This window comes from Notamacropus eugenii, chromosome 1 (assembly GCF_028372415.1).
Source record: "Notamacropus eugenii isolate mMacEug1 chromosome 1, mMacEug1.pri_v2, whole genome shotgun sequence".
NCBI lineage: Eukaryota > Metazoa > Chordata > Mammalia > Diprotodontia > Macropodidae > Notamacropus > Notamacropus eugenii.
Window position 1 is genome coordinate 49,776,808 of NC_092872.1, and position 17,156 is coordinate 49,793,963.

The window sequence follows — 17,156 nt, forward strand, 5'->3', positions numbered from 1 at the left end:
TCAGACAAGACTGAAACGACTTAAACAAACAACAGCTCTCTGACTTCTGCAGGTGTTTAGGTTGGGAGTACCTCCTGGTACCTCCTGGTATCTCTTCTTTCAGTCCATGCTAGTTATTTCTAATTTTGCAGCATTCACTTCGTGTGTGTGTGTGTGTGTGTGTGTATGCGTATGCAGGTTAGTATAAACATTCCATAAAATTTGGGCAAAGCCAAAACACAAGATGTTGGACCAACCCAAAACATGGGACCCAAGACATGGGTCTGCCCCAAACGAGACTTGGGTAGGGTTCCAGTATTCCTTACAGCAATCTCCTGGCTGCCTTGGAGGGTCTCTTCAGTTATCATGACTCTCACCTAACAGTCTGGGTTAAACAATATTGGCCCCATAAAGCTAGGTTCAAATAATATTTAAAAAGCATAAAGAATTTTCTCCATAGCCCCTACCTCTTTTTATTATTTCTCTTGCTATTCTACATCTTTTGGATTTTCCAAATGAATTTTGTGATTATTTTATCAAGTTCTAAAAAGTACTTCTTCAATAATCTGATTAAATACATTAACTTTGGTATTATTATTTTTATTTCATTGGTATGGCTCCGTCATGAGCACTGGATTTTTCTTCAGCTGTTTAATTTGTTTTAAAGTTCTTTAAGTAGCCCTTTGTAGTTGGATTGATAGAAGTCTTTGGTGTTTTTTAGGACATTGATTGCTAGATATTTATGTACTTTATAGTTATTTGGAATGAAATTTCTTTATTATTCTTGGATTGTTATTATATAGAAATACAGTTGATTTGGGGGGTTTTATTTTGTCCTGCAACTCTGCTAAAGCTATTCATTTTTTTATTAGTATCTCTGCTAATTCCCTAAGATTTTCCAAGTAAACTGTCAAATCATCAGCCAATAAGTAGTTTCATCTCTTCTTGACCTGTCTTTGCACCTCTATTTCTTTGTCTTATTGCTACTGATAGCATTTCCAGAACTCTGTCAAATAACAGTGAGAACAGTGGACATCCTGGATTTATTTCTAGATTTTTTCCCCTTTTGATAAGAAACTTGCTTTTGGTTTTAGCACACACGCAGACACACAGACACTTAGAAGATCCCACTATGCCTACACTCAGCCCCATTTCCAGGCTTCTTCCCCACCGCCATCTTCCCAGGGCAAGGAGGTAAGGTGGCGTGAGGGGGAGGGGCCAGGGCTCGCTTCACACCCAGCGCTCCAGGAGAACAAGCCCCTTGGAGGGAGAAGGGCTTGAGCATCCCCAGCTGCTGCGCACAGGATGTCGTGGAAGCTTGTACAAGTTTCGCTGGACTACGGTTCCCAGAAGCCTCCGGGGCCTCGGGACGTCCATTTCCCCCGACTACATTTCCCAGAAATCCGGGCGGCGCCGTCCCCCGGGGAGCGGGAGCCAGCTTCCTCTCCGTGCTGGACCCTGAGCCTTGAGCTCCCTGACTCAGTGCAGCGTCTGAGTAGTAGCGCTGGCTGCCGCGGCTCCGTGCTGTGTAGACCTACGCCCTCTTGTGTAGAGCCAGCCCGGGGCGGCAGCATGGCCTCTGGTTGAGTCACGTGCCGTCCAAGCCCGTCTCTATAGCAACCGCTTGACAGGGGTCGGTCCCTCCATCTCCCCGGGAAATGTAGTCCGGAAGTGTGGTGAGAACCGTGTCTGGGCGGTGGAGGAGGGGAGGGGAGGGGAGGGGAGGAGAAGGGAAGGGAGGGGAGAGGAGGGGAGGGGAGGGGAGAGGAGGGGTGGGGGTTGGGATCGTCCCTGGAGTCAGCAGTGACTACCACTGAAGACTTCGGGGAAATCTCCAGATCCCACTGCCAGTTTAGAGGCCAGTGAGATGCCAGGTGTGCTAAGCATTTCCATAGCGCCCACTCTGTGCCCTTTACAAGTATTGCCCTATTTGATCTTCACAACACCCCTGGGTTGTAGGTGCTGTTATCCCCATTTTATAGTTGAGGAAACTGAGGCAAACAGGTTCAGAAACTTGCCCAGGGTCACAGAGCTATTGTCTGAGGCTGGATTCGAACTCAGGTCTTCCTGACTCCAGGCCCAGAGCTCTGCACTCCAACAGCTAGTTTCCTGGGCAGTAACCACCAGAGGCAGGATCTGAGCCCAGGGGCTTTGTCTTGAAAGCCAGTTCTCTCTACACTTTTCCAGATGAGTAATCTGGATTCTTCTGGTTTCACCACTCGTTTTGTGTCAGCTTAGCAAGTGACCTTTCCTATTTGGGCCTCAGTTTATCAAATGCTATCCCCCTTCTTAAAGTACTGCTGTTTTTATAATGAATAATGCCAGTGTATTCTGGCTCACTGTTATTTGTATGTCCCAGCAGAGAAAAGATCCAAAATAGATTAGGAATTATTTGGTCACCTTTAGTGTTTCTTCCTGTCACACTTTACAATGAATTATCCTCCTGACTGGCATTCATTAATTTGTCGAAGTTATTATTACTCAGTGTTAACAGTAGTTTCTTATCTTAGGGGTATCCTTGGAGAGCATCTCCAGGGGAATTTCTTTGAGGCATAAACCTGTTAAAAAAAAACCCAAGAAACTTATATAAACTCAAATGACTCTAGAATCCAGGGAGACTGCAGCACTGAATCCCCAGAATCCATCAGGGAAAGAGAGACTTCAAATAGTAAAGGTAGAGAAAGAAGAGGATTATGGATGGGGGAAGAAAGGTAGCCAGAAGAGGAACAGCCCTTCCACCCAGGAGATTTTCCATCTGAATTTCAGGCATTTTGGCTACAGTGACAGCCCGGACCCTGAGAGGCTCTGAACAAACTCCAGGAGCTTTGCCATCAGTGGCTGAGACCAGAGATCCACATGAAGGAGCAGATTCTAGAGCTGGTGGTCCTGGAACAGTTCCTGACCATTTTGCCAGAGATGGGTGAGAGATCAGCACCCAGAGAGTGGAGAGGAGGTGCTTACTTTGTTTGATGATTTGGAGAGAGAGCTTGTTGACCCAGAACTTCAGGTGGGAAAGAGGCAGGTGTGATTTATTGTGGGGAAATGGGGTTATGGTGTCTCCTCTGTTAGAATGTGAGCTCCCTTGGGAGCAGGGACTGTTTTTTGCCTTTTGTTTCATCCCCAGCACTTAGTACTGTGCCTGGCACACAGAAGATGCTTAACAAATACTAGTTGAGGGACAGAGTTGAAATTGGAAGTATGGATTAGCTCAACAAAGGAGAGAAAGTACAAAAGCTGAAGGTCAAGGTCAGAGCCTTTGGGGGAGCTGTCTTACATCTTTGAGCAAGGTTGTCAAACTACAGCCCTCTGCTTACTTTTGTAGCCCCAAGAAGAACTGTTGACTCAGACATTTTGAAATAAAGTGCTATTGTATTTAAATATGTAAAAATGAATTTTAGCTCCAAGTGCAGGCCATAGTCTGACCAGCCCTGATTCAAATATAATGGAATAGTGGAAGGAAGAAGAGAAATTAAAGGAGAGAGAAGATTGGCAGGCAGTAAACTCTAAGAGTACAGTGTCTAGAAAGCCAAGTAGGGTGGGAAGAAAGTAGGAGAGGAGGTTACCAGTGTTAAATGCTGCAGAGAAATCAAGGCTGACAAATTAGAAGGTGGTCACTGGAGTGGAGAGTGGAGAAGCCATAATAGTATGAAAGAGTGGATAATGAGGAAGAAGAAAGAATGAATGTAGTTCTAGAATGTAATTTCTAGAAGTTTGGCACTGAAGAGGGGAGAAGATGGAGTGGTCACTTGAAAGAGGTAGCAATGTCAGTGGAGAAGTTTTGGTTTTCAAGTAAGGGAGGCTAAACATGATTTGTAGGTGGGAGGAAGGAGCTTGCTGAGAGGTGAAACTTTATAATAATAGCTAGTATTTATAGTTTGCTTGAAGTTTTCCAAAGTGCTCTCTATTCTCCTGTTATATCTGACAACAATCCTGTGACCACCAACTTTCCCAGGGTCAGAGACTGTATTGCCAAGCCAATGTTCACAACCACAACACCAATGGGGACTATGAATATGCCATATTCTGGCATAGTGTGTAATTGCAAAGTATAACTGGCTCTTCATATAGAAAGCAGAAGAAAAACATATATTCAGACACCAAAAAGCCAAATCCTAACACTAGAAAGCCTAATTTGTTGTAGCAACCAAGAAGTAAATACACATTAACACTACAGGGGACAAAGCGATTCCCAAGCCTCCCCCTGCCCACTGGTAAGGCCTTCCCACAACCAAACACTCACAAGACAACTTCCTCCCAGCTCTGCTCCACCCTTCCTGTTCTACCCATTCACCAAGGTCCTCCCACAATATGTGACTTAGGCTTCCATTTAATTTAAGTAGGTACCATGGGTCTCTTAATGAATGGGAAAGGTCTTCCCATTGAAATGACCATTACAGAGACCTAGAAGTGTCTGTGGAAGGATTCCTCCTCAGACCTTGCTGATTTCATTATGGAAATGATTATCTTGGGAGCAAAATCCTAGAGGACACGAGGGGATGGGGTCACAATGTTAAGTGGAGTTAGTCTTGGCAGAGAGGAAGGCCAGCTGTTCCTTTGGGCTAAGAGGAAGAAAAGATGGGTGACAAAGAGACAGGTTTTGAAGTAAAAAGAAAGAAGTTGAGGGGGCTTAGGTCAGACGACCACGTTCTTCTTAGCATAAAGATGAAATGAGGTCACTTGTGATTGGGGAAGGGGTAGGAAGTGAAGTTGGGAAGTTAGAAAGTAGGAAAAATGTGGGGAATGTGATAGGGAGTGAGTTGTAGTGAGGGACATAGTGTAATGTTGGCATGGTTGTTTTGGACCTACTCACCCACTGGGCACAGTTTATGACTTTGTACTAGCTAAGTTTTGTCCAAGGTTGAAGATAGGTCAGTATGGAAGGTGAAATGGTTTGGTTGATGCCTAATGTAATTGAAATAGCTGACCCATTGATTTCAAGCCTAGCTTGAGCTAGAACAGCAGTGAAGGTTGAGGCGACAGAAGGAACATTGTGATTATGGGGAGTAGGTTTGGTAGGAATGGCAGGATGGAGAGTTAGATTGTGATCAGAGAAGGGAATTTAAGAAGAAAGGCAGACTTTGGAGCTGGAACAGTGCCAAATGTTGCTGAGGCCTAAGGCATGATTCATTTAACCTGGTGGCTAAATAAAATAGAATGGGTATGAATGTGATTGAAGTTGAGAGGGTTGAGTATTCATGAAGTCAGAATATTAGAAATAGAAAAGATCCCAGATCTACATATTTCAGATCCTGTTATTTTATAGCACTCACAGCCAAATGCGAGAACTTGAAAACGTGAAAAATTAAATGATACATGAGCATTGAGTAACAGCATAAAAAAATTATAATATATATCACGTGATTAATTCTCAAACGAGGTAATCTGAACTCCAGGGTGTTTCTGGGATTATTGCAAAGGGTTTGAAAATCTACATTCATACTATCTTGAACTTTAGTCCTAGCAAAATACACCCTGTGAGTGGTAGAGGGATCCATGATTATTTTTTGTTAAAAAAGGGTTCTCATGCTTTGGAACCCTGTATAGACCATACATTTTCAAATTCAGAGGACTATGCAATATCAGTTGGATTAGTCTGAGAATGTATATATATGTATATATATATATACTCACACGTCTAGATACACACACATGTACCACATTGCAGGCAGAAGTAATAATGTAAGCAAAGGTAAGGAGACATATACCGGCACACAGTATTTCTTGGATCCTTGACTAGTTTGGGGTAGAGCATTCTTATAGTTAGGTTATTGTTTAAGATAAGGATAGAAGTAAAACAGGGGCTTCCATGATAGGCCACGGAGTTTGGACTTGAGCAGTAGCACTGGGGAGCCAGTGAAGGTTTTTTGAACCAGAATTCTGGTGATATTGGTGTGTTGACTTAGTGAAGGGAGACTGGAGGCAAGGAGACCATTTTAGTAAGCAACTTCAGTTGTCCATCATTGAACACTTCAAGTGTTGTAAGTGCTTTCTATATTCCAGGATTGGTGCTAGGTGATAGGGATACAAAAGCAGAGAGGAGACAGTTCCTCTCCTTGTTGTGTTCATCCTTCATTTTTGAAGAAGACCATGCCATCAGAGAAATGATGACATGACTTGCACTTGACTTTGTTTTGAGTGAGGGAGGGCTGTGCAGGTCACCAGCCTCACTTCTCCTCCAGAGCCATCTGAATCCAGTGACTACATATTCATCAGGAGGACTGGAGATGACCCAGGATGTCTTGAGAGACCTTGGCCTTTTAACATACTCACTTAGAGGGAGGTAACACCCGTTGAGTGAATAGGCCTGTTTGAGAAGTGTTCAGGGAATGGCCCTTTTAATGAGCAAAAGAAAAAAAATAACTAAATCAAACTGGGAGGTAAAGAGAAACTGTTGCTATTGATAATCACTCTAAGCCAGCCATTAAGTGAAGCTTCAGCCAGGATCTATTGTCCAACCTATAGATTTCAGAGTGCACTGGGTTTAAGGTTTTGGAAATGAGAAGGAGGAACGAAGGAAGGAAGGGGAGAAGGGAGGGAGGGACTTCTAGCCAATAAATCCAAAAGGAAGGAGAGAGGGAGACTGAAGGGAGAGGATGAGCTGGCTTACCCAGTTACCTGGGTCCCCACTCAGGCAGCTCGGTCTATTCACTGTTGTGTTTGCCCTTTGTTTTCGAAGAAGTGCTTTCTGTGTTCCAGGATTGATGCTAGGTGATAGGGATACAAAGGCAGACAGGAGACAGTTCTCTCCTAGGGGTGAAGGAAATGACAAGAATTTGAATTAAGGTGGGGGCAGGGGAAATTAGAAAGGAAAAAAATTAAGAAGGAAAAATCAACAGGACTTGGTGAATGACTAGACATAAGGAGTTGGGAAGAGGAAATCAAGGATGACTGACTTTTTTAACTGGTTGGCTTATTACCAGTCTACATGAAGCTAAATGAGATCTTTGAGGGAGAGTGTGGAGAGAGAGTAAAGGGCAAAAGCTGAATCCTGGGATAATCATATTTATAAGTATATAGAAAAAAACATAAAAGAACATAGAGGAGTAGTCAGAAGGGTAGGAGAACAAGAATTGTGTGGAATTACGGAAGCCAAAGGAGGAAAGAGTTTTAGAATGTTACTAGGTAGTTATCAGTACCAAATGTGGTAAAAAGTAAAAAAAAAAAAAAAGACTAAAAATAAACCTGGAGTAGGAGGGAGATTGGTAGAGTATGAATGTATTGAACTTAGAATCAGTAGACCTGGGCTTGGGTTCTGTCTCTTCTACTTATTAGAGGAAGTCATATATTAAAGGAAGAGCACTGTCTGGTCCTCAGTTTCTTCATCCTGTAAAATGAAAGGGATGGACTAGATGACTTTTAAGGTTTCTTTCAGCTCTCATCTTCTCTCACAACCACAAGGGAGGTAAGCAGATTTTCCCAGCTTTTGTGCAGTCAGTATATTCTGTATTCTAAATCCTCTCTACTAGACTGTACTTAGGATTTATGTTTAAGAACAATTACCCTGTCATAACATGATTTTTCATAGTTTCTAAAAGTCCAAGTCACATTATAGATATGGTAACATCTATCAGTCATCTTATTGTGTAAATTTTGGTTAACTAATGTTGGTAATGTTAAAATTTATTTTTAATTTGTAAAAATGGATAAGTATAATTTAATATATAAATATGATAAAGTTTATCCATGATTGTTTGAAGTTTTCTTGTACATTCCTCTTACTAAATCATTCTTTTTTCAAATAGCCATATAATAAATTACCTCAAATTTCAGAAGATTACTTCTTTATCAGCAACAAAAATTTCTGTTGCAGTTACTTCTTTCACATGCCAATTCAGCCTTTTTCCTGAAAGTAGCACATTGTTTAGTAATAAAAGGAAACCTCCAGGGTTGTTTTATGGTTAAATTTAATAGAGCCTCTTTAAATATGACAAATAAAACTCTGGTTCTCTCTTGTCTTCTGTCCCTGGGCTTCCTTTTTATATCGATGTTTTTGTTTTCATGGTATCTCATTATCTCCAGGTTACATCAAATACACAGATTGAGGCAGGGGCCTGGGAGAAGATGGCACCCATGAGAGCAGCACAGAATGCACTGAATGTCCAGCTTCAGCCTATGAATACCCAGATCAAGTGTGAGTCTCCAGAGCCCCAGTTCCTACAAGAAAGAGGTGAGGAGCAAGGGGAAGGAGTAAAGAGAAGTTGGTGAAGAGCATGGGGGTTGTCAGTCAGAATAGCATCTGGTTCCTCAATTTCTTGTCTACAGTGATTAAGAGGTAGTGTGATTTACAGGATTTGGTATCAAAGGACATGGTTTAAGTGCTGGATTTGCCCATTCCAATGAGTGTGGTTTTGGGCAAATCATGTAACTTGTCTGGGTTTTCTGTAAAATGAGGGGTTTGGATTAGATCATCTTTCAAATCCATTCCAATTTAAAAAGGATGATTCCATGAAGCAGTGGAGAAATTTTTATTTTAAAGGCAAATTGTCTAAGGTATTATTTTGTAAATTAGAATGTCAGAATTGTTCCATTTTTAACTTTCAGGGATAAGAAAAAATGAGGTTCCTGGTTTAATTATCCCTAGAAAATTTTATTTTAGTGTTTTTTATTGACAACAATACAGAGCTATTAGAGTACATTTGCTTTGTGCTTTGTTGACAGTAAGATAAGTTAACAAGTCCCTACTGTGTGTGCTAAGTGCTGAGTATATAAAGAAAGGCAAAAAACAATCCCTGCTCTCCAGAATGTCACAGTCTAATGGGAAAGACAACATACGGATAACTGTGTACAAACAAGATATATGGTATAAATTGGGGATAATCAACGGAAGGAAGTCACTAGCATAATGGGATTGAGAAGAGCTTCTTGTAGAAAATTTTGGCTGGGTTTGAAGGAAGGCATGGAAATCAGGAGACAGAGTTGGGGAAGGAGACTGTTCTAGTCATGGGAGATAGCCGGTGAAATTGTAAGGAGTGAGAATCATTCTTATGTCTGAGGAGCAGCAGGGAGGCCAATGTCACTGGATCATCAGTGTGTGCAGAGAGGTAAGATTTAAGAAGACTGGAAAGAGGAGAACATGGTACACAATAGCAACAGGACTGTGACAGTCACCTGGGAAAGATAGCTATTCTTGTCGATCAACACAATGAACCCTGAGAATTCCCAAAGACTCATAATACAAAATACTGTCCTCCTCCAGAGGGAGAACTGAAGAACTCTGAGGGCCTATTGAAGCATATTTTCTTCACTTTCTTTTTTTTTATTGCTTTGTTTTTCAACATGGCTGATATGAAAATATGTTTTGCATGTCTTCAACTTCACATGAATAATCAGTATCATATCATATTGCTTGCCTTTTCAACTAGAGGGAGGGAGAGAATTGAGAATTTTTAAAAATCAATTAAAAAAATCAAAGACAAACAAAAAAGAATGCTCAAAAGGTAGGAGGGGGCCATACCATTAAAAGGTTTTAAAAGCCAGATGGATGTTTTTCATATTTCATGCAGGAGGGACCACTGGAGTTGAACAGAGTAGTGAAATGGTCAGACATATGCTTTAAGAAGATGATTCTGAGAACTGAGTGGAGGATTGACTCCAGTAGGGAGAGACTTGGGGCAGGGAGATCAGCCGTAAGGCTACTGCAATAGTCTAGGCATGAGCTGATGAAAACCTATGCCAGAGTAATAGCAATGTCACTGGAGGGAAGGATGCATATACTACAGGTATAATGAAAGTCAAAAGGACAGGACTTTATAACTCTTTTGATGTGGGAGGTGAGATGGAGTGAGGAATGAAGGATGATCTCTAGGTTTTGAGCCTGGGAAAGGGGTGTTTTGGGTAGTAGTGGTGGGGATTAAAATTGTCTAACCTCCAATAAAGGAGACTGAGGCAGAACTCTGAGCCAATGGCACTTTATTAAAGGTTGCATGGCCCTCTCTGATGAAGTGGACCTCAGATTTGCCTCATGACCTGAGATATTCCCCTCTTCTGGGACCATGTTTTTTATAGAGTTGTTAGCCAAATATGCAAAAGAAGCATGGTAAAGTCCCATTGATTGACAGATCTTACTCTTGAGGGCTAAAAATGACACATTAACAGGAGAGTCACAGACTGAGTGAAGCATCTCCACTGGCTACATGGCCATAAGATGGTCACCTGCTTGTGTTGGACAAGAGAGAGTGGGCCAAAGGTACAAAAATAAGTTGGAGGACTTTCCATGTAATTTGAGTTAGCTCCACCACACTGGGCTTGGTCACCATGACAAGGAAAAACAAGGGTGGAGAGCCTCTAGTTAACGCCCTATGATTAAGCAAATGAATTTGTAGTCTGTAATTCACAGGTCTGAGGCTTCATATACAGAGTATATACTTACAAGATATATTTTTAATCACTACCCCTGATTGGTACTGATTGGAATAGAATAGGGGTCCAATTGAATTATTTCTCATGTAGTAATGAAGTTAGGAAGAAGGGAGGAGTTAGAAGAAATGATAATGAGTTTAGTCTTGGACATTTTGAGCTTAAGATGTCTATAGAACAGTTGGTTTGAGATGTCTACTAGGCACCTGGAGATGAGATACAGAAAAGAGATTAGGACTGGTTAGGTAGATCTGAGAATCATCAGATTAGAGATGATAAATGAATGTATGGGAACTGATTAGATCACCAAGAGAAATAGTATAGAGGGAGATTAGAAGAGGGCCCAAGACAGAGCCTTGGGGGACACCTATAAGTTAGTGATTGCCTGGACAACTGTTCAGTGAAGGAGATTGAGAAGGAACAGTCAGTTAGGAGGAAAACCAGAAGGGAACAGTAGAAGTAAATACTAGAGAGGAACATGTCAAACCCCTCATGCCTTTTTAATATTATAATTTCTGTTATGCAACTGCATCTTTACCCTATAAAAATCCATCTTGCTTTTTCTGAAGTTGCTGGTTCCTCTTGGAACTTAGCCCACTTCATGAGAGGCATCAATCTCAATAAGTACCTGTACTTGGACTCTGAATTCTTTGAGATGGTTCCACCTCAACACGTTGTGAAACCTCACCCGTTATTGGTGTCCCTGGGTGGGCAGAGTCTAAATCACAACAGTGGGAAGGGGTGTGATGTGCCTGGTTTATGCATAAGTTTTGCATTTGTGCATAGACATTGGAGATGGTGGTCTTTTTCCCATCCTTTTTTGGATTTTTGTTTCCTATGATATTCTGAGTATTTCTACTCCTTACTATATTGTAGTTAACCTCTCTTGTCTCTAATAAATAATAAGCAGTTTTCTCTCCCTTCATTTTCTACTTAAAATTCTTTTGATTAGATTTATAAGAAATCAGACATCTATATTCTTTGTGGTTCTTGTTAGATGGAGCCCATTCTTGCTCACCTAGTGACAGCTTAACAAGGATTGTAGAACTGAAAGGTTTTTATGAATGGGTTCTTAAGGTAAAGGACTGAGATGCCCCTTTACTTTCTCTAACTACTGATGTCCCCTTTTGCCCAGCCCCACTGGCATGGCAGACAAGCATTCATGAAGCCTGGGGAGACAAATACAAGCAAAAAGAAAGATACTCCCTGTGTTTAAGGAGCTGACATTCTATGGGGTAGGAGGAGGGGAGGAGTGGGGAGAGGGGGAAAGTGACCCCCACTTTGGTCTGGTGTCTAGGTCTGGAAAGCCTTTGGAGGAACTCACCAATGGGAGAAGGAAGCTGGCAAGGTGGAGGCATGTTCCAAGGTTAAATGGCACCGGAGATGTGATGGCAGAGGCCAGAAAGTCAGAGCAGAGCCAAGAGAAGAGTGAGGGTTGGCTGACCTGAGTCTCTCCCCGTAATGGAGGCTATAGGAGGAACTCATATTGGAAGAAGGGTGCTGGTGTGGTGCACAGATATTTTAGGGTGAGAAGATTTCTGAGGTAAGAGTGGATGGAAGCTCCAGTACAGCATGGAGGGAAGATCGAGGTTGTGATAGCAACAAAGTATGGAAAGTCAGCATATGAAAAATGGTCCAGATTACTGGAATGGAAACTGTTCCATTATTCTTACCACCTAGCTGCTCGTTCCCTTTCCTTATATCATCCCCTCATATTTTCCACCCTTAATGAAAGCTCATTTTCCCCCAACTCCAGTGTTTTAGTCCTAGTTTATAAGGTTATTTCTGTTTTGCTCTCCCATTTCCTCCCCCCTTTTAAAATGTTTTGTTGATTATCTTTTTTTTTGTCACACTCAGTTCCCAATACCTTCAGTCCCAACCCTTCCTTGTAACTTATACAGATGAGCAACACACATACATTGTCCTTGCCTGACAATATGCGGCTCATTACAAGTCTATAATTACCAGCGCTCTGCTGATAGACATGTCATACCAGCCTTCCTCTGACATCACATCACTCCAATGCTCAGAAATCCTTGAACACTCTGTTTCTTTACATAATAGTTATCATGCAAATTATGCTATGAAGTTTGCTTCATTCTTAATAAACTGTTACTCACAAAAGACTTTTCAAACTTTTATGAGTGCTTCATATTGATAATTTCTTATGGCATTATAATATTCCATTATTTTCATTTACTAGAGTTGTTTACTCGTTCCTCTGGTCATGGGCACCCACTTCTTTCAAATTCTTTGTTATAATAAAAAGTAATGTTATGAATATTTTGTATATGAGATCATTCTCTCTGTCCTTGACTTCCTATGTTTTCTGATTTGTGTCTTCCTTTCTTATTGCCACAGACTGGTTCATTTTTTGTGCTATGTTGTCCTCTCTGCCAGACATTTTTTGCCTGCCTTCATCACTTGGCACCTGAATTTTCACTATTGCTTCCTGTTACCATTTCCTCTACATTGGGATACTGTTTGTAAAGCATCTTGAAAGCTAACTGAAACATGTACATACCATATTCATATCTTGCACAGCATATACTTTAATTTTGATTACTCTGTTTCTAAGAGACAATGTGGCTTCATTGAAATGGTGATGGATCTGGATTTTAGTCCCAGTTCCACCTCTATTGGCCTCTATAAAACAGGAAGTTGGAATAGATTGTCTGTAAAGAGCCTTTCCACTCTAAATCTATGATGTTATCACCTCTTTTGTCCTTCCTTTCTTCCTTTCCTAATATGTAAAAAATAGGATAATCATATTTCCTGCTTATTCAAAGGATGATTCTAATAACCACAACAAGTAATGTATATAAAGGACTTAGAGATGTGAACCCTTGCTAATAGTCCTTTTAAAAAGGTTCCTTTCTTCCAACACACATGACATTTGTATTTTCTGTTGATCATTTCAGATTTTCAGACTAATATCAAGTGATCCCTTACAAAACAGGAATTTTCTGAAGAAGTGCAGTCACAGGAGAGGATGTCTGGAAGATTCCCAGAGGATATTTCCAAAAGAGTCAAGATTGGAGAAGTCTGTGAATGTGAAGACACTTTAGAAAAGCAACAGGGAAACAAAATGGAGAAAGTGGGCAGATCCTTTTCCCAGGATGTAAATTTTGTTGTAGTGACCATCTCTTCTGAAAAAATTCCCTTAGGAGAGAATAGCCATAAATATGACTGTCTGAGTAGTTGCCATTTGAACTCAGATCTAGTTATACATAGCACAGAGAAATCCCTTATATGTGCTACAAATGACCAAAACTCCAGACAGAATTCATGTTCTAATGTGCATCAAAATGATCAAACTGTCAGAAAACCTTATGAATGTAATGAATGTGAGAAGACCTTTAAGCAGAATTCAGATCTTAGAAAACGTCAGAAAATTCATATGGGAGTGAAACCCCACAAACGTACTCATTGTGGAAAGGCATTCAGTCAAAGATCTGATCTTAGCAAGCATCAGAGAATTCATACAGGAGAGAAGCCTTATTCATGTGGTAAGTGTGGGAAAGCCTTCAAGGGGAGCTCAGACCTTTTTCAGCATCAAAGAATTCACACTGGAAATAAACCCTATGAATGTAGTGAACGTGGGGAAGCTTTTAGGAGGAGCTCACACCTTGTTCAGCATCGAAGAATTCATACTGGAGAAAAACCCTATCCCTTCAGGGAATGTGGGAAAGCCTTCAGCTAAAATTCTTCCCTTATTCAACATCAGAGAATTCATACTGGAGAGAAGCCCTATGAATGTAAAGAATGTGGGAAAGTCTTCAGGCATAGGTCTGGCCTTATGACACATCAGAGAACACACAGCAGAGTTTAATCTTGTGCAAATTTTGAATAGGAGGAGTCATCAGACTACTTTGCTAGCTGTTACTAAATCTCAGAAAATGTAGCCTGGGATCAAAATCCCATAAAGCAGTAGCTGTGAGCTCTTCAGCAGCAGAGCCTCGATTTGTCTCATTGTGTATGGCTGTCACCTGAGTGCCGTGTGCCTGTGAAACCTTTCTCAAGGTGTCTTTTGTGATCGACTGCGTTTCTTACTGTTTGTTATTTAAAGTAGTTACTGTGACTTTCGTTAGCAGTTATCTTGTAATGGGGAGGGCACATGATTTTTGCCACTTCGGAAAGGATGGAGTTTATATTCCAGGAAAATGAAAATTGCATTTAAGGGGATCAGGACAGTTTTGGGTGGTTAGTGCTCCTTGTTCAGGATGTATAATGTAGGCAGCTGAGTTCTCTCAAAGGAATTGGGGACAGCTTTTTAAGAAGTCTAAGAAGACAGTCACTGGCCTAGAGAACAGTAGGATGGCAACAGTGACTTTGACCTCTATCTAGGAAGTAGAGACTGGATCTTGAGGTAGGTAGAGTATTCAGCATAATAATAGTCCTGATTATTCTTCCCTTAGGGAGAAGTTATCTTGTATCATGACCACTCAGGCATTAAGGTCTCCATCCTGAGAACCATACCTTTGTCTATCTGGCCCATTGGGTCATCTAATGTCCTTACTACATTCTTCAGGGAGAGAATGGTTAAGGTGCTTCTTGTTTTCTCCAGGTTAGGGCTGAAAAATCACAATTTAGAAGAGGAATTAGTGATTCAGTTACTAAAGTAGGTACGTAGTCTATGGACACTAGGCCAGGGGTGAGGAACCTGAGGCCTCAGGACCACAGTTAGCCTTCTAGATCCTTGGGTGGGTCCTTTTGACTTTTTTTTACAGAATAGATCCTTTTATTAAGGGGATTCTGTGAAGTCTGGTTTTTGTAAAAGGGCTCCACCTAAGGACCTAGAAGGCTAACTGTGGCCCTCAGGCCTTAGGTTCCCCACCCCTGGCCTACTGTCCATAGATTAGGTACCTACTCTAGGACCACATATGGCCTCAGGGCTGCAAGTTTCCCACTCCTGGGCTTTCTGGACCCTGAGAAAGCAAAGAATACTGTTCAGCTTCTTTTTCCCTAGAAGTCCCAGTTTTCCATGGTGCTGTGAGTTTGGCTTAAGTGACTTTATTTTGCTCCTGATTTGTGACTCTATAGACGTTTTAAACTATAATGTTGGGATGAGATTTTACTTTATTCATTTCTTTCATCAGTCAGTGCCCTGAAAGCTATTGCTACAGAGGAGTAGTACTTATGTGTGCTGCGTGGATATGGATATTGTGAGCACGTGTTTATCTTTGTTGGCCAGCCAGTATTTTTTCCTTTGTGTCATCCTTTCCACAATCTTCCATAAAAGCTTACCCATATCATTACTGTGAACAAGGTAGAACTTGCCTTGGGACACACGCGTGCGCACACACATACACAAGCACACACAGACACACAGACACACATGCATGCTCACACACATACACACACACACATACAGACGCACACACACACATATTTTAACTTGAATTGTTTCCCAACATCAGAATACGTTACTGCTCCTCAATGCATTCTGCTTTTTGACATCAGTTAGGGATTGTAACCTGGGAATTTGGAAGAAGGTGCATTGGTAGCTATTCCAACATAACTTAACTTGGACAAGCTATGCAGCTCAAGGATAGGCCACCAGCATGGATGCAGTGGCAGCTGATCAGTCCTGAACTCAGGTGTGGAGAATGGACAGGGGGCAAGCGTCTCTTCCACTAACCTAGGGAAATGGCATCGTAGCCATTACCATTAGTAATCTGTCCAGGATATGAAAATATCAAGCAGTGGGCCAAAATAAAAAGACTAAAACCCTAAAAAAAAGGGCTATGGCTCCAATCCTCAGTCCCTAGATAATTAGAAGGAAGCACCATGATGTTTTGGTGGTTGGATATAGAGGGTTTGTGCAATTGGAGTGTATGATAAGGACTATGAGGCCTAGGATTGAGATGGTAGGGAATGCAGTTTAATCCTAAGAACTATTAATCTAGTTCCTGAGTATAAAATGTTATGATACACATTTTGTTTTCATTTATTTTGTAAATTTTTTATTCATTTTAAATTTAAGTACAAAATGAGAAAAAAAGACCATTTCTATGTACACAGCAGAACATAAGAGAAGATTCCATACAAAACAATAAATTTCCATTTCAAGAAAACTTATATAATAAATACTATACATTGTCTTTAAAGCTACCCAGCTTTTCTTTGCATCATTATAGGTTTTCTTTTGTTTCCTGCTGTGCATTTTTACTTTTTTCTGCTTCCTCCCACTCTACCTTAAAGAAGGTTACAGTTCAACAAAGATACACATAAACACATATATATAGATATCTATAAACAGACACATATGTTTGACTATATACCTATACGTAAGAATGTACCATGCATATTTCTACTTATTGTTTTCTCTAGAGGTGGATTGCATCTTCCTTCATAGGGTCAAGTCTGTCCATATTTGTTCCAAGTCAACCAGTTCATCATTTCCTACATCACAGCAGTATTCCAACATAATCCCATCCTATCTGAGAGACCGTCCATCAAAGTAGTTTCCCAACTTTATGCATTCCATCTATTCTTGGCCACATAGGTTTTATTTATACAAGAAAATTTACTCCTCAACAGTGCTCTCACCCTTTAATATGTTTTAAGGTCTGATATTGCTGAATCTCCTTCCTTTAAATATTTTTTCTCTAGTTTCTTTGAAACTTCTTAACTTTTCTTATTCCAAGTGAATTTTGTTATTATGTTTTATATCTCAGTAAGATAATTTTTTAGCAATTTAATTGGGATAGATTAGCTAAAATTGCCATCTTTTATTATATTGGCTTTACCTACCCAAGAACAGTAAATATTACTCTTAATATGATACACATTTTAGATACTGCATGAACCTGGACTGG

At 40.8% G+C, this 17,156-nt stretch overlaps 1 pseudogene; it reads left to right on the plus strand.

Moving 5' to 3' along the window:
- The first annotated feature begins 1,760 nt into the window (after window positions 1–1,760).
- LOC140499314 (zinc finger and SCAN domain-containing protein 9-like) lies at window positions 1,761–16,445 on the plus strand (annotated as a pseudogene).
- The last annotated feature ends 711 nt before the right edge of the window (window positions 16,446–17,156 follow it).